Here is a 16,511-nt window from a genome sequence, read left to right on the forward strand (position 1 = left end):
TTGGAGTTTTTTGAGGGTGTAACAAGGATGTTAGATGAGGGTAAGCCAGTGGATGTTGTGTACCTAGATTTTCAGAAGGCATTTGATAAGGTGCCACATAGGAGATTGGTGAGTAAAATCAGAGCTCATGGCATTGGAGGCAGGGTTTCAACATGGATAGAAAACTGGTTGGCAGATAGAAAGCAAAGGGTAGCAGTGAATGGGTGTTTCTCGGACGGCTGGAGGTGACTAGTGGGGTACCACAGGGCTCTGTATTGGGACCACAGCTCTTTACGATTTATGTCAATGATTTAGATGAGGGCATTGAAAACTATATCAGCAAGTTTGCTGACGATACTAAACTGGGTGGCAGTGTGACATGCGAAGAGGACGTTAGGAGAATACAGGGAGACTTGGATAGGCTGGGTGAGTGGGCAGATACTTGGCAGATGTCATTCAATGTGAATAAATGTGAAGTTATCCACTTTGGAAGCAGGAACAAGAGGGCAGAGTATTGTCTGAACGGTGTAGAGTTAGGTAAGGGAGAAATGTAAAGAGACCTAGGAGTCCTAGTTCACCAGTCAATGAAGGTGAATGAGCAAGTGCAGCAGGCAGTGAAGAGGGCAAATGGAATGTTGGCCTTTGTTACAAGGGGAATTGAGTACAAGAGGAAAGATGTCCTTTTGCATTTGTACAGGGCCCTGGTGAGACCACACCTGGAATATTGTGTACAGTTTTGATCTCCAGGTTTAAGGAAGGACATTCTGGCAATTGAGGAAGTGCAGCATAGATTCACTAGGTTGATTCCTGGGATGGCAGGGGTGTCTTACGCAGAGAGATTGGAGAGATTGGGCTTGTACACGCTGGAATTGAGGAGATTGAGAGGGGATCTGATTGAAACATTTAAGATAATTAAAGGATTTGATAGGATTGAGACAGGAAATATGTTCCAGATGTTGGGAGAGTCCGGTACCAGAGGGCATGGATTGAGAATAAGAGGTCAGTTATTTAAAACAGAGTTGAGGAAGAGCTTCTTCTCCCAGAGAGTTGTGGAAGTGTAGAATGCACTGCCTCGGAAGACGGTGGAGGCCAATTCTCTGGATGCTTTCAAGAAGGAGCTAGATAGATATCTGATGGATAGGGGAATCAAGGGATATGGGGACAAGGCAGGGACTGGGTATTGATAGTGAATGATCAGCCGTGATCTCAGAATGGCGGTGCCGACTCGAGGGGCCAAGTGGTCTACTTCTGCACCTATTGTCTATTGTAATAACATGGCTTTCACAGGCAGTGAGCAATACAGCAAACACCAGTCTTGCCAAAGAGACTACTGTTTGACCATGTGAGCCAGGAGCCATCAAAACTAAGCAGGAGAAGCTGGACAGCAGTGAGGTCCATGAATACCAACTCCTTTCCTTCTTCCCTTCTTAGTCCAGGATCATCAAGAATACCTGTTGCTTCTCAATAAGTGACTGAATCAGATTAATTAATACAATACAGGAATCGTACTTAGGAACTTTGGTCCACAAACTGCTGAGGTACAGGGAGAAATACACTAATGAGATTTGTAAAGAAAATCTTGATGATTGCTTAAGGGAAGAACTGAGCTGTCAGAATCTGTCTTTCAAATGGAGATTTAAACTGAGACTGTGTTCTACTATATGGCTGCATGTATAGACACAGCAGCCTCTCCAGCTCCAAGCAATGGTGAAATTACTTGTGTTATTCATCTTTTCTCTGACTGAAAATCACTGCGGAACGTGAAGAACACTAAAATCTGCAAGTCTACCTAACTAACTAGTGGAACAATGAAGGTGCTGTGCTGTGGGGAGGAGGCTCTTGCGCTGCATCGCGCTTTAGTACCGTTACTCAGGCATGGTGCGCTCGCACGCAGAAGCATGGTAAGTGTGCCAGTATTAAAATGAGACTTAAAGCAGTTTCCTGTAGGCCTGCATTCCTGTCAATTCTACTTGTTATATTTCTGAATGCCAAAAGATAAACTGGGTTGCCTGTGTCTGCGTTTGAACCTATGGGAGATGAGAGACCGTTGTGCACTCATCCTGACAGAAACATGACTCCAGGACACTATTCCAGACTCAGCCATCCAAATAGAAGGCCTAATCTCTTTTTGGGCAGACAGAATGCTATGATCTCTGGCAAGACCTGTGGTAGAGCTCTGTCTGTCTACATCAATAAGAACTGGTGTGTGAATGCCTCGGTTGTAATAGCCCATGCTCACTGCAGATAGAGTTGTTAATAGTGATGTGCGAGTCCGAGGGAATTCACTGCCATTATGATTATTGCTGTTTACATCCTGCTGCCCACTGGCTAATGCTGTGGAAATGCTGCAGGTACAATCCCCAGCTAGAGATTACAATCTGTAACTTTGAAGCCACTCACCCCGATGGTGACTTAATTGTTGCTGATGACTTCAATCAGTCCAACTGAAAAGCAGTCTTGCCAAAGTTCTACTCACATATCAACTTCACGCCCAGAGGAGAGAATACATTAGTCCTGGTTTATACCAATATTCGTGGAGCCTGCAAGGCTCTGCCCTGTCCTCACCTCAGATACTCCATTTTACCCATCCCTGCATACGGATCACTGGTTAAACAAGTCAAATCATTTCACAGGGGATCAGGACCTGGCCAGAAAGTGCAACCTCAGGAATCTGGGATTGTTTCAAAAGCATGAATGGGACATATTCAGGGAGGCGGCTACCTACGATCATCATGACAACATTGATGAATATATGGGATCAGGACTGGCTACATAGGAAAGTACATTGAAGATGCTACCATGATTAAACACTACACTGCCAAGGCAACCGGATATGACGACTGACTACAGAAGGTCGTGTACCTCTTAGAGATCAGGATGGTTCCTTCAGATCAGGTGACAGGATGACTCTAAAGTCTGCAAGAGCCATGCTCTCCCATGCCATTAGGAAAGTGAGGCATGAGTACATGCCAAAAATCCACAGACACCTTTGTGACACATGGCATATGTGGGCAAGATATACAGACAATAACTGGTTACAAGTCCACCATGCACATTAACAACAGCGATGCCTCCCTTCCTGATAGGCTAAGTGCTTTTTATGTATGCTTTGTACCTGTTTGGCTATGTCTGAGGAGAAGAGGATCCTTGCTAGAGTAAACCCAGGCAAGGCTGCAGGGCTGGACAACATACCTGATTGGGTGCAGTCCAGCTAATAGAGCTCTTAACGGACTCCTTTAATATATTTCTGAAACAGTCCACTGTCCCTGCAGGCCTCAGGGCAACCACTATAATTCTGGTGCCCAAGAGAATAATGATAACTGGCCTAAATGATTACTGCCCAGTGGCACTGACTCCAACAATCATGAAGGATTTGAGCAGCTGATAATGAATTGTATAAAATCTCGCTTTGCAGCTACATTGGACCCTTTCCAGTTAACTAACATTCAAATCGGTCCACTAATGATGCTATAACCTTGGCATTCAACTCTGTCCTGCCTCATCTTGAAAATGATGCCTTGAATGCCAGAATGTTGTCCATCAACTTCAGCTCGGTGTTTGACATGGTTATCCCTCAGAGGCTGCTGGGTAAACTGTTCTTATTGGGACTCAACACCCCTCTCTGTAAATGGATCTTGGACTTATTGATGGAAAGATCCTAATCACTTTGAGTTGACAGCAACATCTCAAGCTCCATTGTTAGCCAGAAGAAACTATAATCTACAATTAAAGAATTTGATGAATCAAGAACAGAGAAAGCAGACAAACCAATTGTTTTTGTTCCCCTCATTTTTTGGACTCTGAACTAATTCTTGCTCTGGGGTAATCTAATCAGAGCAATTGAATGTGGACACAAGGTTGATTCAGATAATGACACCAGTCTCAGATGAGTAGCTATTTATTACGTAAAATGTCAGACTTACCAAAGAAGCAATCTGTAACCTTAATAGACTATGTCTGGGTTGCCTCACTTAACTGGTTTAACTCAGAGTTGAAAGACACAAATACAAAGGCTGGAGTGGACAGAACCATGAAACAATGTGGTTGTAGCCCTTTAGGAAGGTGACTTTGAGCCAGTGGGATGGAGATCCACCAGTTCAACTGATAAGGAACACTATAAAAGTCAGGAGCTCCAAATCAACCAGAGTCCAGCCATCACAGATAAGGAGGACCCCACATGGAGATCAGGACCTTGAGGAACACCTGGCCAGCATAGACTTCTTTTCTGGGTAATACTTTTTCTCTTTATTGACTGTTCATGGAAGGTCAGGGATTCTAGTCAGGTGCACAGAGGTAGTTAGCTTGTGAACCCACATACTTTTTAGTTGAGACAAAAAAGTTACTTGTTGGTAAATACAGATTCTCTGTGCTTTACTGGTCAATATCACAAGAGGAGATTCTTGCAACACCATCACGCTGAGCACTGGTACCCTTCAGGGTTGTGTGCTCATTCCGCTCCACTGCAGTTTATACTGCTGACTCACAAATGCACGCCAGATCCAGCTCAAATCCTATCATCAAGTTGGCTGATGATACTACAATGGTTCGCCTCATCAGCAAAAATGGTGAGTCGGCCTAAAAAGAGGACGTAGAGAGGCTTGTCAAATGATGTGAGAAAAACAGCCTGAGTTTCAACAAGGACAACACAAAAGAGATGATTGTGGACTCCAGGAAGGCACAGGCACAGGTAAAATTGGATAGGTATATGGACAGGAAAGGAGTGGAGGGTTATGGGCTGAGTGCGGGTAGGTGGGACTAGGTGAGATTAAGGGTTCGGCACGGACTAGGAGGGCCAAGATGGCCTGTTTCCGTGCTGTGATTGTTATATGGTTATAATTGTCCACCTCATTATATAGGTCAACCACTCCCTTAATATCTCCTCACTGAAAATGAAGGCACAGCAGCACCTCCACTTCCTGAAAAGACTGAAAGCTCTCACCCCTCATCTTCACTGCATTTTACGGGAGCACCATTGAGGGGCATTCTGACAAGTTGCATCTCCATCTGGAATGGGAGCAGTTGAGCATCAGACCTGAGGTACCTACAAAAGATTGTGAGAACAGCAGAAAGGATCACAGGAGTCTCCCTACCATCCATCGGGGATATTTATCAGGGACGCTGCATACACAGGGTCCTCAGTATCATTACCATCCATCCAGCATCCTCCTTGACTTTCTAGCATCAGGCAGGAGACTATGATACATAAAGACAAGAACAGTCAGGATGAGAAACAGTTTCATCCCCCAGGCCATTAGGCTTCTGAACTCCCGACCACATTGTAATTGAAGTGTCACTGGTTAATCTGTTCTGAGTGTTACAAAATTTAATATTAATGCACTTTAGTTTGTTATTTATGACTGATTCATCTGTAGACTTTATCCTTACCTTCATAAGTTATCATATGTTATGTGTGTTGTTTGCATAACTGTGCTGTGCAGTGTGATTTGGAGAAATGTTTTCTTGTTTCTATTTACATTACATGGTTATATATATTATATCCATGTATGTAGTTAAATGACAATAAACTTGATTTGACATCAAGAGAGTCATGGAGAGAGTGCAGAGCACTAAGTTCTTTGGTGTGCATGTAAGGGACAATCGAACCTGGACTCATAAGTCCTCCTCACTAGTCAAGAAGGCACAGCAGTGTTTACACTTTGAGGAGATTGAGGCATTTGAGGCTCCTTGCTCCCATTCAAGCAACTTTCTACAGTAGCGCCATTAAGAATGTCCAGTCTGGCTGCATCATTGTGTGTTATGGAAGGTGCAAGACATCAGAATGCAAGACTCTACAGAGGACAGTAAAACCTGGAGAGAGGATCACTGTGGTCTCCCTTCCCCCTTATTTATGACACTTACCAGGAATGGCCCAAAGTATTGTTGAAGATCCCTACCACCCACCCCATAATCTCTTTGACCCATTACAATCAGGAAGGAGGTACAGAAGCATCAGGGCTAGGTCCGTCAGACTGGGTAACAGCTTCTTCTCTCAGGCTGTGAATACCCTGCCACCACCAAGACCAAGATCTTGTCACTAGGACAGCAAGCTGTTTACTGTACAGTTTGCCTGTGCTGTGCTTTACCATATGCAATTTGAATTATATTTTATTAAGTTATTTATAATATAATATTTTGGTTTATGTGCTGTTTATGATATATGTTGTGTGGGTGCACCATGGTCTGGATGAAAGTTGTTTTGGTTGGTTGTACATTTATATGTATAGTCAGATGATAGTAAACGAACTTGTGTCAGCGGGATGTCAAAGATCTCCCAGAGAATATATGAAGGACAGAACAGATCTCCCTTTAACCTAGGATATTTATTTATCCCTGAATTAACCCCTAACAATGTACATTATCTGATCATTACAGTTGTTGCATGTGGGATCTTGCTGTGCAGAAACTGACTATAGAATTTCCTGCATTGTAACAGTGACTGGCGTTAAAAATATCTTGTCATCTTCTGAAAAGCAAGTTCTTCCTTTCCCATTTCTTTACTGCTGGTTCATCGGCATAAGGAAGAGCAGGAGTGGAAGGTTCTGTAGATAACATCCTAAATGAGGGCACTTTATACCTCAGAGGCTTAGGAGATGATGACTGGCAGTTCATAGATGGACACGGGAAAGTTCCTTACAATTATATTATAGTGCCCCCAAAGTCTACTGCTGACAATGTCGACTCGAGTGAGAAGTTAGAGTGGGCACCATCAGTAAACTATTTGTTCAATCACCAGCTGGTATTTACACATAACAACACAGTGGGATATCATTCATTGCATCAGGACTATGCCAGCTCCCAAGAAAGCGATGGAATTAGTCCCATTCCCCACTGCTTGTTTCCCTCCAACTTATTTTCTCTCACAAATGCCCAGCAATGTCCTTTCCATTCTTTTTGACATTAGCCTATGTAAATAACAGCCTGCTAGGTCCAATTAAACCACCAGGTCATCTTGGGATGTAGGAAGAAATTATAGTATCAGAGAAAACCATCCTTCAGAAGAAGAAAATGCAAACTCCTTGCAAGCAGCATTTGAGCCAGTATTGATGTTTGGTCTCTGCATGGCCGCTCTAACGCTTGCACCATCATGCTACTGAATTGTTTCCTGATGAGATTCCAGGATAAGCACATGCCACTGTCTTATCATCAGGAGGATTCAGCCATTGCACTAAAAGGGCAAGCTGGAGAGTATAAGTAAGCCATGACATTAAGAGCTTCTTTTTCAGAATCAGATTTAATATCACTAGCATATGCATATGTCATGAAATCTGCTGTTTTATAGCAGTAGTGTATTGCAATACATAATAATAAAAACTATCAATTGCAATAAGTATATGTAAGAACATTCAAATTCAATAAGTAGTGCAAAAAAGACAAAAAAAAAAACTGATGTAGTGTTTATTGGTTCATTGTACATTCAGAAATCTAATGGCGGAGCAGTTTTTCTATCACTGCTGAGAGCTTGGTATTGGTTTTACCAAGAAAAGCTTGTCTAGCGTACTGTTACACAGATCAAATAATCATACAATGTGTTGAGCTAGAATAAGGTAAAACAATAACAATGCAGAATAAAAGCTACTAAAAAAGTGCAGTGCAATTAAATGATAATGTGCAAGATCATAGCGAGGTTGATTGTAAGGCCAAGGGTCCATCTTATCCTACAAGAGGTCCATTCAAGAGTCATAACTGTGGGGTAGAAGCTGTCCTTGAGCATGGTGGTACATCTTCAATAAACTGACTCCAGTTATTCCACAACTGGACACGGAGGTAATGATTGACTAATGATGGTATTTCTTCATTGCATGTTATGTCTATGTCCTCATTCCCCACCGGCATCCCCATTTCCCACTTCCCATCCCCATTCCCCACCATATCTCCATTGCCACTTCCCCATCCCCAATTCCCACTTCCCAGCCCCATTCCCACCTGCATTCCCATTCTCCACCCACATCCCCATTCCCTACCCAACCTCATTCCCCACCCCATCCCCATTCTCACTACCCATCCCCATTCCCCACTGCCTACCCTCATTTTCCACTCACCACATTCCCTACTTTTCATCCCCATTCCACACCCACATCCCCATTTCCAATTGCTACTGCCTGACCCCATTCCCCACCCCAGTCCCCATCGCCCATCCCAATTCCCCACTCCCTATCAGCTTTCCCCACCACTGACACCATTCCTTATGCTCCTATCTCCATTCCTCACCTCTGACCCTATTTCTCACTCTCATTCTTATTCCCCACCCCATCCCCAATCCACACCCTCTCTTCCCAATTCCCCAACCCCTGACCCCGTTCCTCACTCCCATTCCCCATTCCTCACTTCCATCCCCATTTTACACTCCCGTCCCCAACACCATTCCCCACCCCAACTGCTTTTCCCTGCCTTCCCATTCCTGTTCCCCACCCCATGACCCCATTCCAGGAAAGGATTCTTTAGTGTCATAGTGAAAACAGAGCTCTACAAAGTGATCTAAAATTAATTATAAATATAAAACACAAAATAATTGATTGCATAAGTATTCACCCCCCCCCCAATAATATGACACGCCAAATCGTCACTGGTTCAGCCAATTGGTTATAGAAGTCATATAATTAGTTAAATAGAGATCACCTGTGTGCAGTCAAGGTGTTTCAATTGATTGTAGTAAACATACATGGAAGGTCCATCTGCTAGGGAATCAGTATTCTGGCAAAAACTACATCATGAAGGAAAAATAATATTCTAAGCAACTCTGTGAAAAGGTTATTGAAAAGTACAAGTCAGGAGGTGGATACAAGAAAATTTCCAAGTCACTGAATATCCCTTGGTGTACAGTCGAGTCAATCATCAAGAACTGGAAAGAATATGGCACAGATATAAATCTGCCTTCCTCAAAAACTCAGTGACTGTACAAGAAAGGGACTAGTGAATGAGGCCACCAAGAGATCTATGACACCTCTGGAGGAAATACAAGCTTCAGTGACTGAGATGGGAGAGACTGCGTACACAGCAACTGTGGACTGGGTGCTTCACCAGTCCCAGCTTTATGGAAGATTGGCAAAGAGAAAGCCACTGTTGAAAAAAACTCACATTAAATTTCAGCTTGAGTTTGCCAGAAGGCATGTGGGAGACTCTGAAGTCAGCTGGAAGAAGGTTTTATGTTCTGATGAAACCAAAATTGAGTTTTTTTGGCCATCATACTAAACACTATGTTTGGTATAAGCCAAACATCACACAACATCAAAAGCACACATCCCTACCGTGAAACATGGTGGCAGCTGCATCATGCTGTGGGGATGCTTCACTGCAGCAGGCTCCGGAAGGCTTGTGAAGGTAGAGGATAAAATGAATGCAGCAAAATACAGGGAAATCCTAGAGGAAAACCTGATGCAGCCTCCAAGAGAACTGTGACTTAGAAGAAGATCTGTTTTCTAACAAGACAATGACCTCAAGCATTAAGTCAAAGCTACTCAGGAATGGCTTGAAAACAACAAAGTTAATGTCCTGGAGTGGCCAAGTCAGAGTCCAGACCTCAATCGAATTGAGAATTTGCAGCTGTACTTGAAAAAGGCTCCTTCCTCACCATCGTCATGCAATCTGACAGAGCCTGAGCAGGTCTGTAAAGGATGGGAAAAATTGCGGAGTTCAAATCTAATAGAGACCTATCCACACAGAATCAAGACTGTAATTGCTGCCAAAGGTGCATCTACTAAATTCTGACTTGATGGGAGTGAATACTTCTGCAATCAATTGTTCTGTAATTAATATAGATCACTTTGTAGAGATCTGTTTTCACTTTGACACAAAAGAATCTTTTTCTGTTGATCAGTGTCAAAATAGCTAAATTAAATCCACTATGATTCAATGTTGTAAAACAATAAAATGTGAAAACTTTCAAGAGTGGTGAATACTTTTTATAGGTACTGTAATTAAATAAGTAAAGTAAAACAAGAGCAAAAATAGTGAGAGTGTGTACGCGAATACATTGTCCTTTCAGAAATCTGATACGGGACGGGAAGTTGGGGTCCATAATGATAGATGCCACTTTTTTTGAGGCATCACCTTTTCAAGATATCCTTGAGGCCGGGGAGGGCACTGCCCATGATGAAGCTGGCTGAGTTTTCAGCTTTCTGCGTTTTTTCCAATCCTGTGCAGTGGCCCCTACATTCCATACGGCAATGCAGCTAGTTAGAATGCTCTTCACTGTGCATCTATAGAAATTTACTAGAGTCTTTAGTGGCATATCAAGTCCCCTCAAACTCCTAATGAAATATAGTTGCTGTCATGGTGTCTCTGTAGCTATCTCATTATGTTGGGCCTAGATTTTAGAGATGCTGATACACAGGAACTTGAAACTACTCACCCTTTCCACAGCTGCTCTCTTGATGAGGACTGGCTGGTGTGTGTTTCCTTAACTTTCCTTCTTGAGGTCCACAATTACTTCCTTGGTCTTGCTGATGCTAAATGCAAAGTTAAAGCAGCTGATATAACTCACTCCTATACGCCTATTATCACCATCTGAAATTCTGCATCAATAGTTGTGTCATTGGCAAATTTATTCATGGGTCTAGAGTGAGTAGAACAGCGGGCTAAGCATGCATCCTTGAGGTGCGTCTGTTTTGATTGTCAGTGAGGAGGAGATATTTCTAGTCCACTCAGACTGTAGTCTCCCATGAGGAAGTCAAAGATTCAGTTGCAGAGGGAGGTACAGAGGCTCAGGTTTTGGTGTTGAACACTGAGCTGTAATCAGTAAATAGTATCGTGATGTAGGTATTGCTTTTGTCCAGGCGATTCAAGGCTGAGCGGACAGCCAGTGAGATTGCATCTGCTGTAAACCTATTGTGGTGATAGGTTGTTGTTGTTTGTCCTTCGGAGTCGAAGACGACAACGACTTCTATCAGGTGGAGGGTTTGTGACTGTGGGTCCGGACGTGACTGGTGAGGCCAATCCGGGCCCTGAAAGCTCACCCACATGTGGGACACATGAGGGTAGGTGCTGCAGTGGAAGTGGAGGTCGCTTGAGTCCTGCGTGCGGCGTGTTTCCTCTGAGCCTCTGCAGTGTGTCTGATTTCTGCTGCATACGCTCCTTTAGTGGTCCTGCTCCACCAGGTTGGGCGGTCCAGAGCAAGTGATTCCCAGCTACTGGGATTGATGTTGAGGTCTTTGAGGGACACTTTGAGGCAGTCTTTGAAACATTTCTTCTGCCCTCCAACTGAGCGCTTGCCCTGGTTCAGCTCTCCATACAGCAGCTATTTTGGTAGTCGACTGTCAGACATCCTGACAACATGGCCAGCCCATCTGGCTTGGGCTTTCTGTAGGAGGGTGTAGACGCTATTGGTGCTAGCCCGCTCCAGGACCTCCGTGTCTGGGACTTTGTCCTGCCATCGTATGTGGAGAAGTCTGCAGAGGCAGCTCAAATGGAAGTGGTTGAGCTGTTTAGCGTATCTGCTGTAGACAGTCCAAGTCTCGCTGGCATAGAGGAGGGTGGTGAGAACCACTGCTCGGTAGACCTTCAGCTTGGTGGTAAGGCTGAGTCCTCTCTGCTCCCATACATTCTCATGGAGTCTCCAAAAGGCGGCACTGGCTTTGGCAATTCTGTTGCTGATCTCTGCATCTATGTTCACCGCTGGTGATAGAGTACTGCCCAGATAAGTAAAGCTGTCGACTGCCAGTAGCTTCTGCCCCTTTACTGTGATGTGTGGTTCCTGGCAGGGCTTTCCAGGTGCGGTCTGGTACATAACTTCGGTCTTTTTGGTACTGATTGTAAGTCCAAAATTGTCACAGGCTCGTGATAGGCAGTCCATTTCTTGTTGCATCTTCTGCTCTGTGCTGGCGTTGAGGGTGCAATCATCAGCGAATAAGAGGTCTCTGTCGACGGTCTCCTTTACCTTTGTAACAGCCTGTAGACGCCAGAGGTTGAACAGCCCACCGCCAGTCCTGTATCTGACGTGTATACCATCTTGACAATCACGGAAGGCATCATTCAGCATAGCAGAGAAGACCATGCTAAAGAGTGTAGGGGCAAGAACGCATCCTTGCTTCACACCGTTCATCACTGGGAAAGCTTCTGACTCGTCACCATCATTCAAAACTTTCACCATCATGCCATCGTGGAACTGCCGAACAATCGTGATGAACCTGCTAGAGCAGCCAAACTTCTCCATTATCTTCCATAAGCCATCTCTGCTGACAGTACATAAAGAGGTTGCTGTGCTGCTCGACATTTTTCCTGGAGTTGGTGTGCAGCAAATACCATGTCGACAGTTCCACGCTCTGCACGGAAGCCACACTGGCTTTCTGGGAGGAGACTTTGCTCAAGGTGTTGGAGAAGGCAATTAAGCAGGACACGAGTCAAGATCTTCCCAGCTATGGACAGGAGGGAGATGCCTCGGTGATTGTCACAAGACTGGCAGTTGCCTTTCCTCTTGTAGATGTGGACTATACTGGAATCTTTCAACTGTTGTGGGACCTTTCCTTTGTTCCACATAGACTGGAAGAGCTCAGTCAGCTTCTGCATCATGAATGGGCCTCCGGCTTTGTAGACTTCAGCAGGGATTGCATCTGATCCTGGTGCTTTGCCAAAAGAAAGTTGCCTGATGGCTTTTCTGACTTCTTCTGTGGGGAGGTTGTCAAGGTCCAGGTTGATCTCCACCTGAGGCAGGCAAGCAATGGCCTCATCATTGATTTCGGCAGGGCGGTTGAGGACCTGGTTAAAGTGTTCAGCTCATCTCTCCAAAATCTGCTTTTTCTCTGTCAGTAGCTGAGTCCCATCTGCACTGAGGAGGGGGGAGGAGCCAGAGGACTGAGGTCCATACATAGCCTTCAAAGCGTCGTAGAAACACTTGGTGTCATGACTGTCTGCGTAATCCTGGATCTCATCAGCCTTATTGCTGAACCAAACATCCTGCATCTCACGGAGTTTCTTCTGCATTTTCCGTCTTGCACTGGCGAAGGCATTTATCTTTGCTTGTGATGTGGGACTCTGAACAGTTCTGGTGCGCTCTGAACAGTTGGTGTTTCTCTGACAACAGTGCCTGTATCTCCTTGTCATTCTCATCGAACCAGACTTGATGTCTACGGATTGCTGGTCCGAGGTGTTTGAGAGCGGTAGAGTAGACTGCATCTCTGAAAGCCGTCCACTGCTCTTCAGTGCTGGTGTGGTCATCCTGGGGTGTGTCAAGCAGCCTGCTATCTAGGTCTTCACAAAATTCTTCTGCAACTACGCTGCTCTTCAGCTTGAAGACATTTGCAGTCTTCTGACCTTGGGGTCTTCTCACAGTCAGGATGCGAAGTTTAAACTTGGACACTATGAGTCGATGATCCGTCCAGCAGTCGGCACCACACATGGCCTTTGTCACTCTCACATCTTGCCAGTCCCTCTTTCTGGTGATGACATAATCGATCAGATGCCAGTGTCTAGAGCGTGGATGCATCCAAGATGTCTTGTTACGGGTAGGGAGGCGGAATAGGGTGTTGGTGATGACCAGGTCATGTGTAGCGCATGTCTTGAGGAGCAGCAGGCCATTGCTGTTACACTTGTCGATACCATGTCTTCCAAGAATCCCTTCCCAGGTCTGGTAATCTGTCCCCACTCTGGCGTTAAAGTCCCCGAGGACAATAAGCTTCTCTGACTGTGGGACTGCTGCTATGAGGGCGTCAAGTTCTTCATTAAACTTATCTTTGATGTCATCTGGGTTGGTCATTGTTGGGGCATATGCACTGATCAGCGTTGCACTCCTGTTATTGCCAAATGGGAGCCGAAGCGTCATCAGGCGATCGTTGATGTCCTCTGGAAGCTTGACAAGTTTACGAGCAAGGTGGGATTGGATGGCAAATCCAATGCCAGCCTCTCGTCATTCAGTGCTGCTGCGACCGCTCCAGAAGAAGGTGTACCCACCACCAAGTTCTGTAAGCTGGCCCTTGTCTGCTAGGCATGTTGCGCTGAGTGCTGCAATGTCCACGTCATAGCGGGCTAATTCTTTGGCGACCATTGCTGTTCTTCTTTCTGGTCTGACAGCCTTGGTGATGTCAAGCAGAGTTTGCACATTCCATGTGCTGAGGTTGAGCACCTTCACTTTTGTCTTCTTTGTAGTTCGACCGCTGAGTGGGATCCCCGCCAGCCGTGGTGTGCTGGCCAGGGTAAGATGAAGCAGGCTCTGTTTGAGGCACCTTTTCTAGCCCTTTCCTCCATGGAGGTGAGCAGAGCGATTCCTAAAGACTGATCAGACATCCAGGGGGCTGCCGACCTCCACTACTGCTTCATTCCAGTGGAGAACGACCCAATGCCCTGGGCCGCCTGTGTGCAGGTTTGTGACTACAGCTTCCAGTGTATCCACACCTGCTGCTTCGCCACTCGCCCATCACCACAGGACTTGAAGTTTTTTAGTGGAATGGGTTTGGAGTCGTGACTTGCGCTTGACTTGGATTAAAGTGAGGGAGAGTTGTGCAAATCGTCAGCCTCAGTCTCTTGTCCCGACCTATCTGTATCCAGTTGCAAGACGGAGTCGAGACGGCTGGAGATAAGTTGGGATGCAGTGGATGGTCAGCAGTGTCCTGCGTGTCTCACTGTGCCCTGATTGCGCTCCACAACGCTTTGCTGGGTCCGCCTTTCTACTAGTTGGACCGCCAAGTGGTGGTCCCCTCCGCGCCGGCCAGTCAAAGCGGTTGCCTGGGGTGTGGCCGCTGTTGCATGCAAACAGCTGCAAGGAACCACTGGTGAGAGCTGAGTGTCAGGTGAGGACCAATGCGGATGATATACTCACTACTTATAGCAGTGATAGGATTGGGCCAAGCCAGCATGGATTTACCAAGGGCAAATCATGCTTGACTAATCTATTGGAGCTTTTCGAGGATGTAACCAGGAAGTTCGACAAGGGAGATCCAGTGGATGTAGTGTACCTCGATTTTCAGAAGGCATTTGATAAGGTCCCACATAGGAGATTGGTGGGTAAAATCAGAGCTCATGGCATTGGGGGGGGAGATATTGACATGGATAGAAAACTGGTTGGCAGATAGAAAGCAAAGGGTAACAATGAATGGGTGTTTCTCGGAATGGCAGGTGGTGACTAGTGGGGTGCCACTGGACTTGGTATTGGGACCACAGCTGTTTACGATTTACATCAACAATTTAGATGAAGGCATTGAGAATAACATCAGCAAGTTTGCTGATGATACTAAGCTGGGTGGCAGTGTGACATGTGATGAGGATGTTAGGAGAATTCAGGGTGACTTGGATAGGTTGAGTGAGTGGGCAGATACTTGGCAGATGACGTTTAATGTGAATATGTGTGAGGTTATCTACTTTGGGAGTAAGAACAGGAAGGCAGATTATTATATGAACAGTGTAGAGTTAGGTAAGGGAGAAATACAAAGAGATCTAGGAGTCCTTGTTCATCAGTCACTGAAGGTGAATGAGCAAGTGCAGCAGGCAGTGAAGAAGACTAATGGAATGTTGGCCTTTATTACAAAGGGAATTGAATACAAGAGCAAGGAAATCCTCTTGCATTTGTACAGGGCCCTGGTGAGACCACACCTGGAGTATTGGGTACAGTTTTGGTCTCCAGGGTTAAGGAAGGACATCCTGGCTATAGAGGAAGTGCAGCGTAGATTCACAAGGTTAATTCCTGGGATGTCCGGACTGTCTTACTCAGAGAGGTTAGAGAGACTGGGCTTGTACACGCTGTAATTAAGGAGATTGAGAGGGGATCTGATTGCAACATATAAGATTATTAAGGGATTGGACAAGATTGAGGCAGGAAATATGTTCCAGATGCTGGGAGAGTCCAGTACCAGAGAGCATGGTTTGAGAATAAGGGGTAGGTCATTTAGGACAGAGTTAAGGAAAAACTTCTCCCAGAGAGTTGTGGGTGTCTGGAATGCACTGCCTCGGAAGGCAGTGAAGGCCAATTCTCTGGATGCTTTCAAGAAGGAGCTAGATAGGTATCTTATGGATAGGGGAATCGAGGGATATGGGGACAAGGCAGGAACCAGGTTTTGATAGTAGATGATCAGCCATGATCTCAGAATAGTGGTGCCGGCTTGAGGGGCCGAATGGTCTACTTCTGCACCTATTGTCTATTGTTTAAGAGTACGACGTGTTCCCCGTCAGAGGTACTACCTCTTCCTGACACCCCATACACCCCTAGGTGATAGGTAAATTGCAGCCAGTCCAAGTCCTTGCTTAGAAAGAAGTAGATTCTGAGCATGTCCAACTTTTCTGTGCAGACAGATAGTTCAAATGGCCACTACAAATTTCGCCAAGTGTGTATGGAAAGGATAGAATCTGTGGAGAGTTGATGGGAACATGGATAGAAAAGGTCCAGGAACTGTCACAGACTAGATGATCTGAAATAATCTTTTTCTCAGGCTCAAAGAGATATGGAGTATGAAAATAAAGTCAGATGCAACACAGGTTTGATACTGCATAAAGCTTGCTCCATGTTGTCCTGTCAAACACAGCAGATACAATCTGGAATTAGGAACAGTTTGGAATCAAACAATCCCAGGCCAGTGCAATGTGGTACAGAGAAAAGCTCCATCTGTATTGTC

The 16,511-nt window shown here is 45.2% G+C and overlaps 1 protein-coding gene across 1 annotated transcript in view; it reads left to right on the forward strand.

Annotated features, from left to right (window-relative positions):
• Positions 1–1,529: 1,529 nt before the first annotated feature.
• shank3a (SH3 and multiple ankyrin repeat domains 3a) overlaps positions 1,530–16,511 on the forward strand; it is a 1,267,872-nt gene continuing 1,252,890 nt past the window's right edge. The window contains exon 1 of the mRNA XM_059986981.1: positions 1,530–1,880. The gene's annotated coding sequence lies outside the window, so the exon portion shown is untranslated. The remainder of the gene's footprint in view (positions 1,881–16,511) is intronic.

The sequence above is a fragment of the Hypanus sabinus genome, chromosome 13 (assembly GCF_030144855.1).
Source record: "Hypanus sabinus isolate sHypSab1 chromosome 13, sHypSab1.hap1, whole genome shotgun sequence".
Classification (NCBI taxonomy): Eukaryota; Metazoa; Chordata; class Chondrichthyes; order Myliobatiformes; family Dasyatidae; genus Hypanus; species Hypanus sabinus.